This window comes from Nicotiana attenuata, unplaced genomic scaffold (assembly GCF_001879085.1).
Source record: "Nicotiana attenuata strain UT unplaced genomic scaffold, NIATTr2, whole genome shotgun sequence".
NCBI classification, from domain to species: Eukaryota; Viridiplantae; Streptophyta; class Magnoliopsida; order Solanales; family Solanaceae; genus Nicotiana; species Nicotiana attenuata.
In genome coordinates this window covers 666,050-674,842 of record NW_017670318.1, presented here as the reverse complement: position 1 = coordinate 674,842, position 8,793 = coordinate 666,050, and positions in this window count along the sequence as shown.

Genomic DNA, 8,793 nt, shown 5'->3' with positions numbered 1-8,793 from the left:
CTTACCCATTTGTTCGAATTAACCATCTATTTGAACCATTGAAACCTCTCATGAGCACTTGAATTATTTATGAACTTTGTAAAAGTTAAAGTGTGGGGTGGTTGGTTTGACTTTTGAGTGGAACTAATGAAATAAGGAGAAAGGTGCACTGTTTTGAAAAAGGAAGAGCCACTTGAATTGAAAACAAAATAGTTGGATTGTTGTGAAAAAAAAAATCTTGATAAGTGGTGGCTCTTGACGTAACTGTGCTTAAAGAAGTGTGGGGTAATATAAATTGATGTGAAGGTGGAGTTTGGTTTGACATAAGTATGGGGTTTGAATGTTAAAGTATATGTATTAAAGTGCTTAGGGAGGTGTAGTCACTCTTATATCTAAATGTATCCTACCCGTCCCGTAGCCTACATTACAACCAAATAAAGTCCTAATTGATCCAAGATTGAATGAGCTCGATTAGTGGAGTAGTACACTACGGGCAAGCTTATGGTGCATCTTTTGGGGCATATGAATGTTATTTCTGAGAGTGAGTGAATTCTTTCTGTCTTGAGTTCCTAAGTGTTCTTAAATTTTATTGTGTGGAACTACTCTCTTTTGTTGTGTGAGGGCACTTGATTCATGAAGGAAAGGTAATGTTAGTCACCTCTATATTAGAGTAAGTGGGTGAATTGTGAATACCGTGTGGTACTTGTGAGTCAAATCTTGAGGTGAAGATGTTACGCTTTTGTGCTTAGTCTATTTTAAATACTCTTGGTGTGATGAGTTAGGAGAATTATTTAAAAAGGTCGTGTCTATAAAAAAAAGTGGAGTTTGATTGCTCGAGGACGAGCAATGGTTTAAGTGTGGGGTGTTGATGATAGGCTATAATTGCATATTTTAGTCGCTTATTACACTCGAATTTACTGCACTTTAATTGAGTTTGCGCTTTAATCGCTAGTGTTTTGCACTAATTGTGTGTTTTATGCCTTGTAGGTGTGATTCCGAGCTATATAGATGTTGTGGAATGAATTTAAGTGATTTGAAGCTTTGAAGTCTGAGTAAAAGCTCAAGGAATTAAGCCGGGATCGTGTTCGGGGGTCAAATTTGATAATTAAGTACGAACGAAGACTTGAGGAGGCATATTATGTACTGTCTAGTAAAATAGACATAACTTTTTGCTCAGAACTCCATTTGGGCTCCATTGGCCGCGGTTCCACCGCGACTGCGGCAAAATCGCGGCAGGAAGCGAAAATTTCAGGGACTAAAGTGCAAAACATGGGATTTTAAGTCCTAAACCCTATATTAAACAAAGGAGGCCGGCCAAGAACAAGAGGATGACATATTTTGGACACAAATTAGACCTAAGGAGGCGAAAAGACACTACTTTAGGGTTAGACAACACCCTTGGAGGCAAGAACACATTGGGAGCAAGGCGGAGAATTCTTCTACGAGTTTTTTTCCTTCCTCTTCCTATTTTTCATTGTTGGTTATGACTTTTAGTATTGTAGTTTTACATACTATTATGAATAGCTAATTTGTTATCTAGAGTTTTGATAGAACCTTTTGTAGGATAAATTCTTGTTATGTTTTTATATAATTGAGCCATAACTTTTCTCTATTTGTTCAACTACGTTTATATTGTGGTTGGTTGAAGAGCTCTCAATTAGCTGTGCCTATTTATTATGCATAACTCGGGAGAGAGTGCATATTTAGGTAATTGTTGAACAACACCACTCCCAGAGTATATGAGGGATCAATAACCGAGGGTTTAAAGGTGGGATTAAGGATAACGAAGCCTTATGTGCGATTTGAAGTGAGCTGTATTAAAAGCCAGCTAGCGTAGCTCGGGAGAGTGCGTCTAGTAAATTGTCGTAATTACTCGGGAGAGATTTACGGTAATAAGAGTGCTCATGATCGGTAGAGAATACTTAGGCGAAATTATAGAAGACATAGCGGGAAGGATTCCGACAATTAGGGAAATCATAACTCTAGACCTCCTTAATCTTTTCTCTAACCCTCAGTATCGTTAGTTGTTAATTTACTATTTTAATTTGTTAGTTAATTAGTTAAACAGAGAATCTTAATATCTATAAGTTAGGAATTGTTCAAGCTTGTCTTCTTGGTGATGGTGAACAGTTGTAGCTAAACCTTAGTTCTCTGTGGGATTCGACTCCGGACTTGTAAACCGGATTATATTTGCAACGACCGCATTGTCCTTTTTATAAGGCATAGTTGGGCGTGATCAGATAGCCAAACTTTGATTGCTATTGCCAAAATGCATGTAAGAAAGCTAAACTTCAAAAGCATCGTGAAGAGAAAATCCTTATCCAATCTACGTATTACTCTTAGGGTGTGTTTGGTACGAAGGAAAACATTTTTCGAAAAATATTTTCCAATTTTTCCATGTTTGGTTGGCTTAAATATTTTGGAAAATATTTTCCTTATGAACTCATTTTTTTCTCCAATTGGAGGAAAATATTTTTCTTATCAAGAGAAAAGAAAACATTTTCCAAAACTCTTTCTAAACCTTCCCTACCCTCACCAACCCACCCACCCCCTCACTCCAAAACGTTGTTTTTAAATTTCAGTTTTACGTTACCACCCTCTACCCCTCTCCCCACCCCACCCCACCCCCTCCCGCAAAAAAAAATATATTTTTTTTACCTTTTTTTTTATTGCAATATATTTTTCATGTGTATTATATCTAAATTATTTATGAATACTCTTGAGAAGTCATTTTCCTTAATTTGCATACCAAACACCGAAAAATGAATAAGATTACTACTTGTTTTCCAAGAAAACATTTTCCGTTATACCAAACACACCCTTAATTTGATTTCGTTTCCTCATAAACTATATAGTTAACTGATTTCTCAAGTGTCGCGATCTACTTGCATCATGTAGAAGTGTACATTGAAAAGAAACATGGTGATTCTGGTTATCGAGATTACAAATAACAAAATGAATCAACCTCCATTGAAGGTTGAGCTTGAGCTCCCATCGTGAGAAGAGAAGCTTCTGTACAGAAATGAAATTGGGAAAAATAGTATGTTTTCCTATTCAGCTTGTAACGACCCGACCGGTCGTTTTGAGCTTTTGTACTTTGCTCGCCAGTTCTCGGGCGTGACTTGCCCCGTGTAATGTATTATGACTTATGTGAATCGTTGGTTTTGATTTTCAGGGCAATCATAATGAATTTGGAAGAACAGTTCTCAGTTTGAAGCTTGAAATTTAAAGGTTTGACCAAGTTTTGACTTATTGGTAAACGACCTCGGAATGCAGATTTTATGGCTCGGATAGCTTTGTTAGGTGATTTGAGACTTAGGAGTGTGTCCGGAATATTTTTGTGATGTCCAGTGTAGAATTAGGCTTGAATTGGTGAAAGTTAATTTTTTGCGTTTTCCGGTTTATAGGTGAGATTTTGATACAGGGGTCGGAATGGAATTCCGGAAGTTGCAGTAGCTTCTTATGTCATTTGGGATGTGTGTGCAAAATTTCAGGTCATTTGGACGTGATTTGGTTGGGTTTTTGATCAAAAGTGGAATGCGGAAGAATTTAGAACCTTAGGCTTGAATTCGATGAGTTTTGGTGATTTTTGATGTTGTTTGAGGTGTTTTGAAGATTGGTACAAGTTTTAATAAGGTTACGGGATATGTTTGTACTTTTGGTTGAGGCCCCGGGGGCCTCGGGGTGATTTCGAATGGTTGACGGAAGAGTTTGAGGTTTAGAGAAGTTGTAAATTTTTGCTGCTTCTGGTGTTTCCGCACCTGCGGATTGGGGACCACAGGTGCGATGCCGCTGGGGCATAAAGGAGACTGCAAAGCGGTTCTGGCCGCAGAAGCGAAGACTTTGACCGCATCTGCGGGACCCCAGGTGCGGTACCTGGGTCGCAGATGCAGAATCTGAAGGAGTTAGTGAAACCCGCAGAAGCGGGTGTTTTTCCGCAGAAGCGGAAGCGCAGGTGCGCTTATGGGATCGCAGGTGCGGAAATGTCTGGTCAGACTATATTAATTCCTCCTTCGCGATTTTCAGAGGGTTTCTCACTTTTAACACAAAATTTTGAAGCTTTGGGCGATTGTGAAGAGAGGAAATCATTATTCATCGTTGAGGTAAGGATTTTGGACCCTAAGACTCGATTATTTGTGATTAAGGAACAAAATATCAGTGTTTAATTCATGAAAATCAGTAGAAAAAGGTGGAGTTAGGCCTTAAGATTATGAGACCTTCTAGGATTTGAGGGGTCAAACGAACTCCGATTTTAATGTTCTTGATATGTATGAACTCGTGAGAGGATGAGGGTTCCATTGTGTTCAAAATTTTGCATGCAATAATTGGAGGCTTTCAAGTTGTACTTGTGGCTAGAAACTGAGTTTTTAGTAGAAGATGGCAAGACTTGTGGTATTTTCTTTATTAATTATGGGATTCTATATATCAGTATCGGGAAGGTGAAGGTAATGGCTTTGGATTCGCAGTAAGTTCTTTCAGGGTAGGTATCTTGAATGTGGTGCTTTTGGGAACATTTAAAAGAGTATTGAGCGGATTGTGAGCCTTAGGCTGTGTGGTATTATGCTTGGGTCTCGTGTGGTAAGTCTGGGTTGAGGAAATGTGATGTTATAGCAAGAAGGAGTATCAAGTGAAGGTAAACCAGAAGGGAGCTAGGATAGATGGGATAGCTTGGTAGTAGGCCAGATCGTACGGTAAGGATATGATTAGTTCTTTGGGTGTTTACGAGGTAATGAGTTATACAAGTGTTTCACGGCAATGCTCTTGGGTGATAGTGGCCTGCATAGTTTGGTTGAGTTAGAAGGATTCAGACCCGACGATTTAGTTTTGTGCAAAAGGAATCAGGAGAGTTCTTGACGGTTTCTACCACGGCTAGAGAGGTATATTTTCTGCTACGTGAAGAGCATGGGATGCGTAATGATTTTATTCTAGGTGGGATCAATGGGAAGTTCTTGACTAGTTGAGTACATAGATGTTTGTGGCTCGGAAGGGAGATGAAGTTCTCATGTTATCCTAGGATGGTATGGTATATGCGGTATGTTGTGGAGGATTGAGATTTGCGTGTGCAAAGTTATGGTTCAGTTCTGAAAGGAAGGTCATAAAACTCTTAGGCAGCGGGCAGCTTCAGATAAATAGAGAAATGAGCTTCAGGTGATTAGGGAAATGATCTTCAGATGATTAAGGAAATGGTATTGCTAATTGGGGTGATTTGATGAGAGTATATGTTTCAGAAAAAGGGCAATGTGATTAAGTTGATGGTACTTCGGTAGTATTGTGGCACTTTCTTGTTGGATCGACTATTGATATTCGAGTTTGCTTGGTGGCACAGAAGAATTATAGTAGTACCTCTCATGGATGATTGGGTATTTGAGGTGTGTTGTATACTCGGATGGTGGAATTGGGATCGGATATGGTGATGCGTGTGCTATATGGAGTTGGAGACTAGGAGTTCTCATATACAGGTTAGCTCGTGGTTGTGGACGGCAAAGATGTGGGTAAATAGTCAGATGATAGAATGCGCCATGAATCAGTTATTGTGAACTTCGGAGGGTTATTTATTTGTTGTGTGTGGCTAGAGTTGATGTGTGGTTCATTGGTAGACCTATTTGAATGCGTGCTCTGCATCGAGACGGCTTTGTTGACTTCGAGTCGCTATTGGTGAGGGATGTGTTGATTAGATTGTTATTGAGCTTATTAGTGATCTGGGGAGATCTATGAGTTACCTTTCTGTGTTGCGAGGCGTTATGATTTGTTGGTTATAGGCACATAGGGTGTGGTTCTATGGGGTTTCATGGTGGAATTCGAGCGGGAAGAGTGATTGGGTGTTGCTCGGGGAATGGTGTATCGGTTATGTCCGTTTGGGCTTGTGTGGTGTATGTTATTTGCTTCACCGTGGGTATGATGATTTGCTTTGGTTCCAGACATCAAATTACGCGTGGTTGTCGATTTCGAGCATAGTGACTTGAGGTGTTTTATGTGGACCAGTGTTTGGATAGGGTCGCGCATTGCAGAGTTATGTGGAGGTATGACCCTTCGGGTTAGATTCGCGTATTCTGTTTCTACGACGTGATGGGTTCTCAACATTTTGTTGTGGTGGATACTGGTGAGTTGGTGGTACAACCCTTTCGTTCGAGTCGTCTTCATGATTGGAGTACATTCAGATTGTTGTTTATCGGTGCACGGATTGCACGAGTTGTGGCTTTAGATTGTATTGATGTGTCATGTCACCAGAGTAGTGGTGTTGGATTAGATGAGATCGTTAGGATCTGAAATGAGTACAACTGATTCGATTTCAGCATGCTGGAAGGATAATATTGAGGTTTGGCTCAGAAATGTACTATGGTCCTTGCCAAAGGGGAAATGGCTTCATGAATGGTTAATCTGAGAAATGGTTATGGTTTATTGCGTGTTTCACTTATCATTGGCAGTGCATGAAAGTGTTGGAATGAGGCCTTAGTTGATAATAGGTTTTCTATCGGTATTCGGTTGTTGTGAGCCGCTGCTGCGATTAGAAGTTATCGCTATCAGTGTTTGGGTTATGTGATATATCATGTAATTTGCACCTGAGGTTACAGATATGGTTTGTTACAGCTTGTTAGAACTTATTCACAGTATAAATGTGAGATTCTGATCGTATTGATGATTTCAGAAGTGGAAATGTGGTCCTATGGTTCATGGGCTAGATTGGATTGTGAAATTTCAGTTACAATGTGTTATCGAACCTATATGAGATAGGGTGACGTGGGATCACCCCCGGGTATATGCGTGATAAGGTTATTCGGCGATTGGTTGGCTTTTGGAACAACTCTGGGCACGTTCGAGGACGAACATATGTTTAAGTGAGGGAGGATGTAACGACCCGACCGGTTGTTTTGAGCTTTTGTACTTTGCTCGCCAGTTCTCGGGCGTGACTTGCCCCGTGTAATGTATTATGACTTATGTGAATCAATGGTTTTGATTTTCAGGGCAATCAGAATGAATTTGGAAGAACAATTCTCAGTTTGAAGCTTGAAATTTAAAGGTTTGACCAAGTTTTGACTTATTGGTAAACGACCTCGGAATGCAAATTTTATGGCTCGGATAGCTTCGTTAGGTGATTTGGGACTTAGGAGTGTGTCCGAAATATTTTTGTGATGTCCGGTGTAGAATTAGGCTTGAATTGGCGAAAGTTAGTTTTTGGCGTTTTCCGGTTTATAGGTGAGATTTTGATACAGGGGTCGGAATGGAATTCCGGAAATTGCAGTAGCTTCGTTATGTCATTTGGGACGTGTGTGCAAAATTTCTGGTCATTTGGACGTGATTTGGTTGGGTTTTTGATCAAAAGTAGAATGCAGAAGAATTTAGAACCTTAGGCTTGAATTCGATGAGTTTTGGTGATTTTTGATGTTGTTTGAGGTGTTTTGAAGATTGGTACAAGTGTGAATAAGGTTACGGGATATGTTTGTACTTTTGGTTGAGGTCCCGAGGGCCTCGGGGTGATTTTGGATGGTTGACGGAAGAGTTTGAGGTTTAGAGAAGTTGTAAATTTTTGCTGCTTCTGGTGTTTCCGCACCTGCGGATTGGGGACCGCAGGTGCGATGCCGCTGGTGCGTAAAGGAGACCGCAAAAGCAGTTCTGGCCGCAGAAGCGAAGACTTTGACCGCATCTACGGTACCTGGGTCGCAGATGCGGAATCTGAAGGAGTTAGTGAAACCCGCAGAAGGGTGTTTTTCCGCAGAAGCGGAAGTGCAGGTGCGCTTATGGGATCGCAGGTGCGGAAATGTCTGGTCAGATTATATTAATTCCTCCTTCACGATTTTCAGAGGGGTTCTCACTTTTAACACAAAATTTTGAAGCTTTGGACGATTGTGAAGAGAGGAAATCTTGTTCTTCGTTGAGGTAAGGATTTTGGACCCTAAGACTCGATTATTTGTGATTAAGGAACAAAATATCAGTGTTTAATTCATGAAAATCAGTAGAAAAAGGTGGAGTTAGGGCTTAAGATTATGAGACCTTCTAGGGATGATTTGAGGGGTCAAACAAACTCCGATTTTGATGTTCTTGATATGTATGAACTCGTGAGAGGATGAGGATTCCACTGATATTAATTTTATCGGATTTTGAGATGTGGGCCCGGGGTCCGGGTTTGAGCGATTTCGGGATTTTGATGTTAAATTGGATATTTTCGAGTGGGCTTCGTTCCCTTAGCATATTTTAATAGTTATGTACTGATTGTGGCTAGATTTGGAGCAACCGGAGGTCGTTTCGTGAGGGCAAAGGCATCGCGGGCTAGAGTTTGGACCGGATCGAGGTAAGTAATGATTGTAAATACTGTCCTGAGGGTTTGAAACCCCGGATTTCACATCGTTGTGCTACTTTGGGGTGACACGCACGTTAGATGATGAGCGTGGAGCCGTGCACCGTTGGGGATTGTGACTTGGTCCGTCCCGTACGACTGTTAAGTTGCGTATTTGATTTGAAATCTTATGATATTCCATATTTTAGAGATTGATATTATAATTTGGGCTGTATGCCATGTCTGGGGCCTTGTGCCGACCTGTTGAGACCCTTAGGGGCATTTTTACTATTTCTCCTCACTCTATTTGTTTGAAAGCATAACCTCAGTCATGTTTACCTGTTTATTGTTTAAATCTGGTTTTACCACTTTACTTCTTAAAAATATGAAAAACTGTTTGGGCTGAGTTCCCTGACTTACTGAGATAGATCGAGGGTCTGATAGTGAGGTCAATGACTGAGAGAGGTCGAGGGCCTGGATGTGAGGGTTTCATATTTACGGATCGGGCATCGGGCTGCACGCCGCAGCAATATATATATATA